We start from the raw sequence: 15,680 nt of genomic DNA on the forward strand, positions 1-15,680 counted from the left end.
TGCAGTAACACACAAACACAGAGACGAACACATGCCTCCCTCTTCAAGTTTCATTTTCTCTCCCTCCCACACACAGACACACACACACACACACACACACACACACGCCTGTTTCTTTCTCTTATTTCATTTTCTGCATTTCCAATTCTTTCTGCTTCCCTGTCACTCCTTCAATGCACACACATACACACCCAAACACACACACACAAACACACACACCAGCACAGACATACAAGCTCCTTCATCTTCTCTTTTATTTCTTCTCCCTCCCACACTTTTCCTATCACTACTTCCATGCCTGCAACTCGACGCGGGCGCCTGTTTTTCTCTCATTTTCTCTCTCACCCACCCTTTCTATCCCAATCACTCGTTCAACCAGCACACACCCTCACACGCACCCACACTTCTTTCTCTCTGTCTGTTATTGATTCTCTCGTTCCGTGTCCCTCCCATAACTGCGTACACACACACACACATGCGCTACAGGGCAGTCCAGCTTCCCTTACTCCCAGCTGGGCTTGGAAAGCTCTCTTCCTCTGGCCTCTCTGGGCCATCTGGAGTGCAATGTCCCCTGCTCTGCTGGTCCCCTGCCAGCCACTGAGCCTCCCAGGATGAACACAGCATCTTCAAGCACAATTTGTACGCGTCAAAGCTCTGCTGTGTGTCCAGTGACCCAGCTGAGTGAAGTCATTGAATCTTGCATTTCCCACCTCAAAGGAGCCTCATTCTCCTTTGATGGCACCTGTGCTCTCCATCTCTCTGGAAGGAGGATGGCACAGTAATTGATTAAAGCCGCTGAGCAACCTTACCGGCAATTAGAGCTCTGTTTATGATCTTCTGGTGGGTTTGTCTTTGCATGAGGAGCGAATATGAAAATCTGGCACACAGGTCAAGTAGGTTTCACAAAAAAATATGTACATGTTTCACCCAAATTTTTGTTAGCAACTTCAGTTTAGCCATATTGAGGATAAAAACACAAGATTTTCTGCAGTAAACAAAAAAAAAATTAAATAAAATAAAAATACCCCCGTAAGAATTGTGTAAGTGTTACATTTATATTTACAAGAGCAAAATACAACATATCCTCCAAACAGGATGACAATCTGCAGTAAGAAAGCTGTGCTCAGGGATGCTACATGTCCGACTCTTGAGTTTTAAAATCCTCTGTCAAAATTCAAATGGATTTGAGCCACCATTGTGCAAGATTGTCTAGTGCAGCTTCAAGATGTTTTTCGTGTCTCTCATAAGCTCAACAATTCTCCTCTGAGTGCTCTGAGCATTGACTGATTTAATGACTAAAAATGTAAATGCCAAGTATATTTTAGTACAAAAGACTTGGGAAAACATAACTTTATTTTTGGGCTGTGCCTTTTAAAATTCATTGTAACTTAAGTCATTAAGCCCCAACACGTCTCACCTCAAAGGGGCCTTGTTTCACTTTAATGACGCCCTACTCTCCCCCTCAGCTCGACTGGGTAATTGATTTAAGGGAGTAAGTCGCAGTATTTGCAATTACAACACTGTTAAAGATGTTTTAAACATTTTTTCTTAAATTGACCAAAACAAATCAGAAACGAAAGTAATGTTGCATCAGTGGCACCTGATAATACCCTTAATCTTACATTTCTCTTACCTATGTCTATGTTTTGGTTTGATTCAGCCCTGTAGTTTTTATTCTGATTTCTTTGGACAACAGCTGCAGGTTAAAAATCATCACAAAGCTTAACATACAACGCTTAGGTTGTGTTCAGTCCTGGAGTGAAATCGTCTGCGCTACAAAATTGGTATAAACCAAAATACATGCCCGAGGCTGCTTAGCGTGCAGTGGCTATTTTTACAGTTTAGTGAGCACTCCAATCCCATGTGACACCCGAACAACAGCACACACAAACTCTGTCCTGATCTTTTCTGTTTTCTGATTGTACCCACCCACAGATTTGCCAGACTAGAAGAAAGAAAGAAATAAAAGCCATTAACAAGTGTGGAATGGATCACTGACCCTCATCATCAGTTACAAAGTTGTTTTTTCTTCTTTTTATTTAAACACCAAACATGAATTGAATTTAAAAGCACAGCACCAAAAAAAAAAAAAAAAGAAAAAGAAAAAGCTGCACCATGTGTGCTGCATGAAGTTATTAGAAACCAGCAGGTGGCAAAGTGAGAGAGCAACACAAATCACTGACTCCCTCAGTCTCTGCAGCAATACAACAAGTCGTCATGTTAAAATCATGTCATGCTCTGTACACAGCAGTTTTAAATCAAGCATACAAGCAAAGAATAACCTGCAAAGAACAAAGAACAAAACTCTCTTCTGTCGTATTCTGACATGTATGAAAATATGTATGTAATACCATATGCAATAATATGCTGCTATCTGATTAACTTTTTAAATTAAGTATGTAAAGCATTACAACCTGAGTCCAAACAATAAGGAAAAGACAGGAACTGCCTCAACTGTAAACTTTGGTGGTAAAAGGATTCAACGATTTGGAGGAAACTACTGAACAACTGAAATCAATTATTAAAAGCAAAATACTTCACAATGACAGGCATGAAGAGTGAAATCAACAGGTAATCAGTGATACCCCTGGGTCTTTACTTTTTCTGTACTTTTAACAACAAAGAATGAATCCTGTCTGTGTCAAACTTGATGCATGCCGACCCTCGGGACAACAGACAGCTAGTGGATGTGGAGGTTGTAATAATAATATCATATCACCGAGACATGACATGAAAATAGCAGTCTGCAGTTCACTGTATTGGACTTACCTTAACGAGGCTCCCCAAACACCATGAAGCTCAGAAGCAGATGGAGAAGTGAAAGTGTCTTCCTCTTCTTCACTAGTTGATCAGCCGAGTCGTTCCCTTTCAGCACCACGGAAAGCGCGTCCGCCTCTTTGGGAAAACGATGCAACTTAATGGTTGATGCTGGGAACGCATCCGCTGCGCACACTGACTACACGTCTCCTTCAAGTTTGATGCCACCTCGTTGATGCACTGTCTGGAGCAAACATGACTCGCCCTGCCCGATGCTTTCAGAAGGAGTATGACCAATCACAATACCTCTCGCTCTTTGCTCTCACATCTTTGCGCATCCCCTCGCAAAAAAGTCTCCAAGGACCGGTGCCTGTCTGCCTCCAGGCGGGCACGGCTGCAGTGTGAGTGACTTTAAGACTGGCTCCTCCTGCTATCGAAGCACATCTTCTTCATTTGCTGCGCTTTCTTTGTCTTCCAGGCGATGGTGATACTGATAAAGATGGGGCTGTGAATGTCCTCCCGCGCGTCGACTGGGTATGGGAGCGGAGCAGTGGGAGCCGGGAGCAGAAGGGGGTGTCTCTTACGGTCTGAGTTCATTAAAAACTCTTCTAATATGGATGAGCTTCGTGTCTCACCGTTATTACAACCCCCTTTTTTTAGTGACGGCGGGACCGTGGCGCGCTGCCAGTGTATACTGTATGATGTACACTGCTGTAATAAATGCAACTAAGCTACAGTAGAGGCGGCATAGAGTTTAAACTGCAGTGCATCTCCGTCTACCCGACATGTGACACACATAGAAATACCCAGTTAACGTCCAGCGTCATTAATGCTCCATTCATTATTTATTCTTTGTCAGATTTATAACTCAGAGGAGCAGGTGAATCTTTGTATTTACTAATGACTGTCAGACTTTGAACCAGTAGATTGAGACCAGCACCTTATCTGAAGCCAGGTGTGTATAAAGAACTGTTCTCCACATGGTGAAGGTTAGATTAGTGTTAGGGTCAGTTATTATTTTAAAAATGTATGCACCATATTTTTTGATGTCATGTGCAGAACAGTCAGCCACTGATGTCAGATTTCATTTAGCAAACTTCCACAGTTCAGATATTCCAGTCCAACCAGTCCGGCTTTATAAATTGGAGCTTGAGAGAGACATACTACCTGCACAGATGTGTGTTTACCTGCTACGAGATTTATGCCTCTGGTAACTGTTTCAGACATTCAAATACTCTCGGTCGGCCTTGGTGTACAGTGCACATTATGTTTCAGTGTGGTTGTGATTGCACGGGTTTTGAGGTCCTGGCAGTCTTTTGTTGTGATGAGATCAAGGTGCCAATTTAACAAATTAGGCTAACCTCATTAAACTAGTGTAAAACGTTACAGCCAGTGAGCGGACCTCAACCTCAGAAAACGTGCGTACAATAAGTTATTTAATCTTGCACTGATTTGAACTAAAAGGATTTTGCCCAGTCATTTTCTCTAAAAAAGGAAGCGTAGTTGGAAAAAAACAGAGCTTTAATGAAAAGAGAAAAAGCCCTGTGGGATGATATCAAAAGCCAGTGGATGTGCATAATTCATCTCAGACTATTTCACAAAGCCCTCCAGAAAGGCTTTCTCGAACCTTTTTTTTCTCTTTTCTTTCATTAAAAAATCTCTAAATATTAGTGCTTTGTATTGCACAGGAGGGGGACTGTTCACTTGGATCTGGTGAGACAGTATGTTTTGCAGTTTTGTTTCCTAAGTGACAGCTAGTACAAGTAAAAACCTGATTTCAGAACCCTTGGGAAAGTCTATCACAGTACTGGCACGGAGCAATTTAAATCTCCAACTGCAAGGCAGGCTCCTCTCTATCATCAGGCATGAGATATTGGTTTTGGGGAGAGTTAAAGTAATATCTGAATGTTGTTATTTTAACCTGTTCTGTTCTACAAGTAAAGGTGGATGATTTAATGTGGACACATCACCAATCCACCGTGTTTAAAAGTAACAACACAAGTTCAAATACAAGCTGCATGTCATTGTATGTCATTGTGGTTTTGTCAGTGCATCCTCTCATATCAGGGTGTGGCTGCATAGAAACACATCTGAGGCTGACACAGTCACATGCTCCTCCTGACTTGAGCACACCCCCCTCTGCTGGTGTTAGGCAGAAAATAAAATTCATCTCCCAGATACGTTTGGCTGCAGGGACTGGGGACAAGTCCAAGAACACTAATTCAGACCCACAGGAAGGTTTTGCAATCCACTGCAGCACAAGCAGGGTTTATTGTGAAGCCTTTTTTTTTTTTTTATTCACAAAGCTGCTGCATGTAAGTGGGGCACAACATCGCCCAAGTCCCGAAGATCTAAGAGGCACCAGCAGAAACAGCTGCAGCATGTCTCTGCTGGGATTGTGGGCCATTCACTGTGTGTGGTATCACCAGTCCTGACTTGAAAACGTGCCAAATATGATCAGTGTTGCTTATTTTGTGTCAGTGTGGGGTGGAAAAATCAGTGTATGTGCTTAGGAGTGTGGTTTATGAGGTTCATTTACAAAGTATTACTATTGGATTTTTACACAAATGAGATAAGACTCTGGGATCAGATTACCCGTGAAAGCATTATTGCACTATGAAAGATAAGATACACCCCATCATGCCCATTCGCTAGCATTTTCCGTTTTGATGACTGCACTCACGAAATGAAATTCTTAAAGTGGACGACATCGTTTAACAGCGCCTCAGATTGGTGTGTCCACGTGTCTAATGCACTTTAATGAACATGTAGTCTGTCGGACAGCTCGATGGATTTTGAAGGTTGTGAGTCTTGACACAATTCCCTGGCCAAAAGACAAACAACCCCCTCGTGGCACACTCATCAGTTCCATCCCTCACACTGCTCATCGCTCATCCAACTCTGGCATCTGGTGTTACTCACAATCAATAGTGTTGGGATCCAAAGTCTGCCCAGAGCAAACAGTTGCCAATTATATAGCACCCACAGCATAGTGTGAGTGTCGTGGTAAAGTTTTTCTTCCCAGCTTAACTGAAAGTCTTGTATTGTGATTTATGGAAAACAAATCTAAGTGAAACGTTCACTGTCCACTTGTTTTCAGTGATTAAAAATCAGCCGTAAAGCTCCTCGCGACCTCAGCATCTAACCCGCTTGATGTTGATCTGTTGCCATAAATCTATTTGAAGAGTGTGTTCCCACTTAATTCCTTTTCATTTTTTAATGTCTATTCTGTATGTTAACCTGCAGTTTTGTAAGCTATGGATAGCAAGTAATGTATGATTCATTACATTCTGACACAAACTGTACCCCAAGGTTCAATATCACCTTATATAATCTTCCTCAAACTTATTACAGACTCCGCCATGGTGTAACTCTGCTGTGCTCTAAATTGCTCTTTTGGCTCGGCTGCCCTTTGATTGATTATGATAAATGGGCATGAGCAACAATTTAATGAATTACCCAAGCCAGAAAAAATCCAGGATTCCCCGTCTGAGCGGGGTGTTTTATCCTTTGGTATTGACTGGTACCAAACAAACATCTCACATTTTATCACAGGTCACAGCCTCAAAGGCTCGCTGTGTTTTCACCATGGTCAGTAAGGATTTTGATGATTTATCACAGTGATGCAGCAGAAATTAATAATTTAGCTGATAAACGAGAGCATCAATTCAAAATGATACAGTATATTCAAAATGAAATTAGTCGTATAGATGTCTACAGCAGTCTACCTGCAATACAGCTCCATCATGTCCGCCGCACAGACATTATATGAGAGTGACAGCACTTGAAGCTCTACAAATAGAGACGAAAACATCTAGTTTCAGGGCTCTCCTCATAACCATCTCGGCAGCACAAAAACTCCCTGACATTTTATCCTATGCTCTTCAGATGAAGATGAATGCATTTGCTCTGCACCTCATTTGAGGTTTGCAGTGAGGGTGCACTAAGCTGGAGTCAGGCCCTGATCAGCTGAGAGACAAGGCACCGTGTGGGCAGCCAATCCCCCATCTGAGTTCTCCAGTATCAGGGTGTGGACAAAAAGCATTAGGCCAACAGTGAAGATTTATAGTATGTGTAACCATAGGCTATACATTTTCTCTCTATGCCAATTATGTGCAAATTCTCTGACAGACGGCTCAGGGTAATATTTAAAAATTCAGACTGTGTAACTGGATAGTCAACTGACTTTGCTGTGGGTAATAAACTGTGTTGTTGGCTCTGAAGTACAATGTTTTCTATGCTGTTTTATCTCGTCTTTTTTGTTGTTGAACCGACTCTTTTCCTTTAAACTTCAGATATTTTCCTGTGGCCTCTTTTGTCGGCGAGGAAAATAAACAGCCTCTGTGGCTCTGAGCTTTGGTATCTGTTTCGGAGCACCTGCTTGCAGGCTAGGTGATGCGCTTTGAGATGGCTTTATTTGGGTTAGGAGGATTCATGTTTGTGTCAGGACCACAGGATGACCTGTCGCTTTCTGAGAAGTGTAAAGTGATGAGTTGTGACTTCACTTGTCTGGCAGTCATATATTTGACTCCGGTATCTGCTGGGCTCTACCTGGCATCCGGCTACCAATTTGCTATAGTTCAGGGGGAGACAGGTTCAAAATGAACATTAAAAATGAAATGAAAGATTTGAGGTTGCATCACAGGCTGCAACATCCTTCTTGGCTGGTGGTTTTTCGATGGCTACATTTGCTGTGATTTTTGTTGTTACAGGTGTTTAGATAAAAGAAATTGAATGCAAAGCAATTTTGTGCACAATAAAGGGCTATATTACTGTGTGCTGAATTGACCTTTATCTATTTCCAATCATTGCAATTAATCCAAATATTTTATTTACAGCCACATTTGGGGATATTTTCTTCAATGTTCCGACTGACTTCCTGCTATGTGATGGTAAATTGAGCAGTCGGTTTGTGAAAGGAGCTCTCTTGCAGTTTAACTAGTCCAGAAAGAAAATGTGGATGAGTGATGAGTGATTCCTGCATTGAGATGGTGCACTTCACTGCTTCCATTTCCATTAGTGGTAATGATTGATAATGTGACTCCAACCCCACAATTTCCTCAGTGTGGTTGCAAAGACCATGTTTGTGTGTTCATATGTATGTGTGTGGGATTGTGTATGCGCGCACCATGTTTTACTCACATTGCAGGGACTAAACCTGTTCACACATTGTATGTATTGTGGGGACAAGAGAAAATAAATGTACGTCAGTTTAGTCTGATGAAAACAAATGTGTGTGTAATTGTGTGTGTGTGTGTGTGTTTTTCCTGTCTTTTAAAATACATCAAACATCAGTTTACACAGATCATCTTCCATGTTGTTTATCTCTAAAAATAAAATGAATAGAACATACTCTCTTCCAGAAGTGGTTTCATTTGACCAGTCCATAGTGGATCTGACACTTTGAGTCTCCTTCAGTCTCAAGCATTGGAAAAGCAAGGCCAGTTGGTGTCTACTGTTCTCTGGAGACATTTTGATTTAAGATAAAAAATAAATATGATATAAAACATCTGGTTTTCAGCTTATATTGACACCTAGATATGGTAACATCAGATTTTTAAGTTTAATAAAAGTTAGTAAACTGGAACATGAAACTGAAAGGTGTTTCTTGTGACCCAGGTGTGTCCTGTGAATCTGATTGCTCAAACATTAAATACACAGCTCTTGATGACTGGCTACTGGTTACTGGTCTGATACGTGAAGACTGAATTTGTTGTGGAAAAGGATAAATCAACACGGCAACCAGAGAGGTGTCCATGGGAAAACTTTAAATCTCAGAAGACTAAAAAAGAAACAGCTGGACTGAGCAACATACACAGAACTGTCTGCTCAAGGAAGCCAACAAAGTATAATGAGAGCTGTGACACAAAACCCCAAAACAGCAGTCAGTGACATCACCAACAACTTCCACAGAGCAGCAGTGAAGATTTTACAATCCACCGTTTGAAAGAGAGGAAATCCAGAGATCATACCACAGAGAAACACCTGGATAGCAAGACACACCTGTCAGTCACATGTTCTAACACTTTTGTTGACTTAAATTTTGGGAATGGCAAAAAATAATAATAATAAATAAACAAAATAAAAATGAATTCCAAATTCTCACATTCATCATAGTGTCCAGCAAACACAAATGAATTGGCGTTGCATTTCCAACACCTTTGGAGTGGACTATAACGTTGTTGGACAGATATGGCTTTAAAAAATGTTTCCATGCTTCTTTCCTATGATGCTCAAAACCTGAACTATACATTTTCTGTCTTTTTAAAACTTCAGGCAGCGAGGCTCATGGGTAAGTGCCAGCGGACCTAGTCTATCTCTGGTGAATTCTAAGTTGGAGGCTGTTATGGAGCAACACGTGCTCACAGCCAAAGGGAGCACTTCTTCTACTGCACTGCAGCAGCCGCCTGCCAGACAAGGATGGTGCCTCTGCATATCATCACCTTAAATCACATTCTCTCTGATCGCTGGAACACACAGGCTTGAAGAAGCAGCAGACTGAGATTAAAAAAACAGGATTGTGTTCTGAAGTAGAAAATCCTCCATCAAAAAAACGACTGTGTGAGACAACAGGAAGCAGAAATCTAACCTATATAAAACGTTGGCAGATTGAAAATTTATTGTACAGAAAGTTTTACTTTCTTCTGCATGTTTAAAATAAATCAAATACTGTGTATGAACTCTGTTTTTCGCTGTGCACCCAGGTTTATGATCAAGTAACCTTTTTATTCTGTAAATGGCTTAGAGTGGAAGTGCCCTTCAGAGTTTCCAACTGGCGTAACCTGTAGCTCTTGCTTTTTCCCCCCATCAAAGGCATTTTCCCCATGTCAAAGCAAGTTGTAGAGAGGCTTCTGACACAAACCCCAAACAGTCTAATGAAGCCAAAGGATCCACAGGGCATGGTAAAAGCACTGGCCCTCCAGTCAACCCCTTGCCCTGTCTAAGAGCGTTATTTCAGCTCTTTCTAATGTACTCTGGGGCTCAAACTGCACGACTGACCTGACCCAAATGAAACCATTCTATCCTTTCAACTCTCCCCATGGAACCACAACAACAAATCTAGCCTGGAAAGTCGTGCCTCGGAGTCGTCTAAGCCCTACTCTGCATCCAGTGCAAGTACTTACGCTCTCCACTGTAACACTGGTTTTGTCTTCTTTTTGTCTTTGTCACTGATGTATGGTATGGAAACATAACCACTCTGTTTTTTTACCACCCTAACCACCTCTTTGCGGTGGGAGGACAGCTCCTGCAACTCAAAATGAGCAATATTGTTTCCTTTGCATGCGTGAAGCAGCGAGCCACACCCAGTGAAGTGCTTGCTGTTATAATCTCGACTGTAAAACCTCTAGGGAGTGAGGATGCATGGTAGATTAAACAAAGTGCTCACTGCAGTATGTATGAGATACTGTCACCAGAGTAGTGAATGGATTCATTGTTAATTAGAACTAAGTGTATAGAGACAGCCAGGAGGCTGAATTTAGCAGTTGTGCTACCTGCTTTGTTAGTATATGTATTATAACTACATCTTTTGTTGCTTTGAAACACACGTTTGATACATTAGGCACTGGTCATGCTGGAGTATTGTGTCTTTATGTTAATTCACATGTTGTTACAACATTGCACCAGACATGACAAGCTCACAACAAGTGGTAGCTAGGTTGAAAGCAGCCTCATTATGCTTAATGTAGGGTTTATATGTTTTCTGAGGCTCCATTGATTATAGATTATATGATTTTCAGGTTACAAAGCTGCACATTCATGTTATAAAACTTCTTTATGCAGGAGCTCCTCTGTACTTAAGACTAAAAAGGTTTGTTTGAGGTCTTCTCTGCATCCCGCTCTGTCGTGACTGGCCAGCACGAAGAAGTATTCCAGTGGGCCAAGCTATTGCCAAAACAGTAGCTGTTAGGATGAGGAAATGCTGTTTTAGTACACTGTATGTGAAAACAAGGGCTAAAAAATATAAGTTTTTGATAAGTCTACTGCCTAAAAATATCATGCAGTCAGTTACCAGAATAAATGTTACTGTGTGCCATAGGACTAATTTATAAAAACACAATAGCTTTCCAATTATTTTTATTAAGACATGAAACAGCATGTGTTATGTGTTATATCTTATACACACATTACACTCATTCTTCATAAAAATGAGTTACATAGACAGTAGGAATATAGTTCTCTCGCTCTCTGGTTGATTGGAGCACAGCTGGAGGTCTGCTGCATCATTTCTGTAACTTTAGCTTCATAAATTACATGTGCTCTGACACACAATTCAATTGTTGGCATTTTAACGTAATTCAAGAGCCATGTGATTAATAATTAACCAATAGAAAATAATTTCTCAGACTCACAAATTTAACTTTCCTAAATTTGTCCACCCACCCAGATACAGATTTTGAAAACAGGTGTCCATTCAGTGGCATGAAGAGATAAACACATTATACGTAGTCTGTTGCTGGTCTGTATCCATAAGTTTTGTTTGTTTGTTTTGTTGTTTTTGCTTGTTTTTTTTTTTTTGTTTAACATATAATCCCATGTCAGTATTCATATTCAAGTCCTTTTTTAATCCTTTTAACCTTTTTAACCTTGGACAGTTTTGACACTAGAGAAGCAGATGAGAATCAAGGTCCCCTCCCGGGGACACTGCTATTACGTGGCATGCACATGAACCATTTGGCCACCACTATTCTCCATGTCAGTATTTATTTTTGACGTGTCTCTGTGTATCTATTCATTCAGAATATACTAGCTTCAGAGTTCTGGTCTCCTGCTACTTGTGCAGCCTGAATTGCACTTGCCAGTTTCAGCAGTATTTAGCAGGCCATTTGCTCACCTCCTTTGTCAGGTTGTCTAATGTTTTTTTTATCTTGCTCTTCAGCAATTAGCTCCTTTTGCTGCCTGTTTTTGACACACTTGTTGTTCTATTGGATTTCTGCCTTTTCTGTGCCCTTCTGGACTGTTTGTTCTTTTTTTGTCTGATCTCAACCAGTGAGTTTGTATTTGACCACGTTTCGCCGTTACCTGTCTGTAACTGCTTACCTGTAAACAAACCATTACTGGTCTGGTTTGCCAGACACAAAAAAGTAATATAGCACAAAACTCATGCAGCAAAACTAAAGATACTGCACATCCCAGATTTTTACATTTTTAAACTATTGACGACTTGAGTGTTTTCACATACAAGTACAAAGCAGCTGCTCATGAAGACCTATTGTATACAGTAATATGTAGTTTCTAATGTGAAAAATCACAGGAGTTTCCTTTTCTTTGAGCTCTGAGTGTGATACTGTCCCAGCACGGCGTGATGATGTCTTAGACCCACTTTTGGAGCCAAATTAAACACCAGGTTACAGCTGTTGAAGTCACCACTGTACCGTACGTCTGAAATGTTCTCCTTCTGATAAGATTGATGTTGCTTTGGGCTTATCACCTTTCCCTTAGCTATTCCAACAAGTTGACCTGGATCAAGTTCCTCCTACCCTGGCATCTGCTGTAAGGGCACTTTATATTCCACATGGCCTTGAATTCAGTGTCTTATTTATTTATTGTACTGAAATCTTCAGTTAAAAGGTTTGATGACATGATTGACTGTTATCCCTTGATGAGTGAGTTTCTTTCTCTTTAATTAATTATTATTTTTCTACTTAATTAATTCTTTGATTGTTGGATTTGAGTGCTCTTGTTGGTTACTTATTTATTCATTATTTAAACGTGTGCATTTCTTTTAATGAGAAAAGTTAATGAGGAAAAAAAAGTTTTGTAGGAAATATACTGTAACATTGACCTAAGCTTAAGAGAAGAAGAGAACAAGAGGAGTAGGCAGATACTTCTGTTGTTGTTGTTGTGGTTTATGTGTGTGTGTGTGTGTAGGTTGAGAAGATTACATAAATTTAAATTAAATTAAATTAAAACTGAAATTGTAGTCTTAAGTTTGTATAGATGAGATCAGAAAAGGAGTAAATTGTGATGTTATCATCAGTGCCACTTAATGCAGCATGTGACACCTACCAACACTGTGTTGTGTCTAGAAAGCTCTGTTTAAGCAATCTGACATTAATATTTCAGAAAGTCAAGCATTGTGTTGAAGCAAAGCGAGCGCAGGAGGAGTTTTTCACAGCATATTTAACTCAGAGCAGATGATGCTCATTAAATATGCATGCTTTGGCTATCATCTTAGAAATCACAAGCCTTCTGAAAAGAAGTGGCAGCGAGCGTGCTTCCAGATTTTGCTCATTACAGCCGAAAATCTTTACGTGTGGCCATAGGAGGAGAGTAAATACACTGCATCTGTATGAAGCATGCCCTCTACGGTATCATCATAATCCTCCTCATCGTCTAATCTGTAAGAAATATTAACAGATAAAGATGAAGCGGTACAAAACTCTAAGGTCTGAGGGTTTCTTTTGCCTGCTGATAAGAGATAAAATCTGTTTTGTACTTGAGGGCATTCTGTTCTGTTCTGTACTCACTGCACCGGCCCACTTGCCCCTGTTCTATTAGTTACCCTCCTGAGAGGCAGAGCAGCAGCTGTCCTCAGCCAATCATCCATCACTGTGTCCTCTGGGTGTGGGTGCAGGGAAAGAGCAATGAGCAGCAATCCTATCTATCAGCCTCCAGAAGCAGTGAGGCAAAGTTGCAGTCGCTGGGTATGAATTTAGTCCACGAACAACAGGTTTCTCTTAAACTCGCTTACAATGGCCTCACTTTAAATTCTAATGTATTACTGTTTTACTCCGTTTTCATTCAGCACTTTCTAAAATGCTTTTCAAATGTTTTATTTATGCAGACTAATTTGCACACCTAGCGTTTGGAGTTTATCCTTACTTTTCTGAATAGCAGCACTGCTGTTGCTGCTGTTGATTTCACCTGTGAATCAGCTATAAATCATCCTTAAACACTTGCCAAGATCTCAGATCTTCAAATGTTCCTAATAGTTTATTTGAGCTGGGCGTTTGTTAACTTTTACACTCATATTTTATACACTGTAAGCTAAGAAAGAAGAATGTTGGTAGAAATAAGGATGACTTTTCAATTTTTAGTTTACAGCCGCAATGCTGCTGATGCACTACTGAATTTGTGTTTGTGTGTGTGTATACACCCCCATTCTTGACATGCGAAGATGAGTTTTGGTGTTCAGTTGGGGGTTGGACACATCTGCAGAGTCTGTGGAGTGAGACTCCTGCGTTTCTTTATGAGGGTCTTCTGCTGGGCTTGTAGAGCGACGGAGGCGGTGATGGAGCAGCATCGTCTTCTCCGTGCTACCAGAGAACAGCCAGAGAGTAAAAGGTTCAAGGTGCTTCAGCTTCATTACACGGGAAAAAAGCAGCCTCATTTTTAAATGAAAACATTTTCAGTCTGCATATTGAACCATTTTTTTGATGCACGTGTGTAGTAGTCATCCTCTTTGGTGTGTGGAAAATGGTGGTGTTTTGAAACTGATTCTGTAGACTTTAGACTTTTATCTTTTCACAAGCGCTCGCCTGTCAGGAGCAGAGCCTGATATGACTTTAATCAGCAAACTGAATAGGTGTATCCAGCTTATCAGAAAAAGGCTCTCACACACTGCAGAGATCCTGTAGAAGAGTCCTTCAGCTTACAGCTGATCACTCTGAAAGGAATATTACCATACTTCTCTCTATTGTAAGTTGTTATGTATTTATTCAGCTCCTGGCTCTGATGCAACCCTTAAAAGTTGCTCGGTTAGACTAATTAGAGCTGTGCTGGCTTACTCCTTTGACTATTGTGGTGGTTATGGAAGCTTGCCTACTGGGACACACTATTTCTCACACAGTAAGCATCTTATTTTCCCTAGATATCACTACTGATATAGCTGTAATGGGAGCAACAGTAAAGTATTAACTGTTATATTCTTAATTGCCTGAAAACAGCTTGTGAGACATCTTGCCCAGTGACACGCTGTGAGAGAAGCCCAGAAAATAAAGCTAATCTGCTATGGCTGTGGTCATTTCCATTCTTGACATTTATACGTTTACATTTTTCATGCACTAGTTTGGATAAAAAGGCCAACTGTCTTCAGTATTCTGCCACTTATTTAGTTTATCCACCTGAGTATCCAAGTCCATTTGACCTATAGGTCAAATCAAACATGGCACAAAACTAGAATACCTGGTTGAAGTCTGCACCAGTGACGCGAATAGAAGGTTAGAGAACTCGTGTCCTTCTTGCTGTGACACGCAGCACTTAGTAGCATTATGTCCCAGCAGTCACGCTGTATCATGCCATGACGGATGGAGAACAGTTGTGCTGCCTCTTCCCGCAGTGAGCCATCCCACCTGACTCATTTGCTTGACCTTGACAACAAAGTCACTGTGACTCTAACAGTGTGGATATATGCACCCTCGGGAGACATTCGCTAATCCACTATGTAAGACGCCTCTACCACTGCCTCCCCAAGGCCTGCTCATTAGAAGAGGTTGTGTTTGCCTGTGTTGACAGGTTCTGCAGCATGTGAGCAGGGCATAACTTAACAGAGCTAAATAAATAAATAAATGAAAGAACGCTGTCATGTGTTGTTCAAATGAATGTGAGTCTTTCTTTGTCTTTGTTTTGTTACATCTATTGTGACCTTTTGTTCTGCTACTGATCAATAAACACTCAATCTAATTAACAGCATAGAGACGTAATTGTCATCAACTACACATTTTGAATTTATTACATAAGACATTTTAAAAAAAATAAACTCCTTGCTTTTGAGAAATAGTTTGTTTTAAAATTAATTCTAATAAAATCAATATGTAATAATTTTTCTTTTCATATGATACCATGAAGGCACAATTAGAAATGTTATTACTGTGTCTATGTTGCTTCTATGTTGCTATGAGACAACAAAGCTCTCAGGTTGACCTAGAATGTCCACGGAAACAGCCAGCATCCCTGCAGACCTGCATGATAATGAGCTTGAT

At 40.6% G+C, this 15,680-nt stretch overlaps 1 protein-coding gene across 1 annotated transcript in view; it reads right to left on the reverse strand.

The window, feature by feature from the left end:
- Positions 1–2,870, reverse strand: part of LOC113174638 (carbohydrate sulfotransferase 8) — a 126,766-nt gene extending 123,896 nt beyond the window's left edge. Inside the window, exon 1 of the mRNA XM_026378716.1 lies at positions 2,770–2,870. The gene's annotated coding sequence lies outside the window, so the exon portion shown is untranslated. The remainder of the gene's footprint in view (positions 1–2,769) is intronic.
- Between the last annotated feature and the right edge of the window lie 12,810 nt (positions 2,871–15,680).

Source organism: Anabas testudineus, chromosome 3 (assembly GCF_900324465.2).
Source record: "Anabas testudineus chromosome 3, fAnaTes1.2, whole genome shotgun sequence".
Lineage (NCBI taxonomy): Eukaryota > Metazoa > Chordata > Actinopteri > Anabantiformes > Anabantidae > Anabas > Anabas testudineus.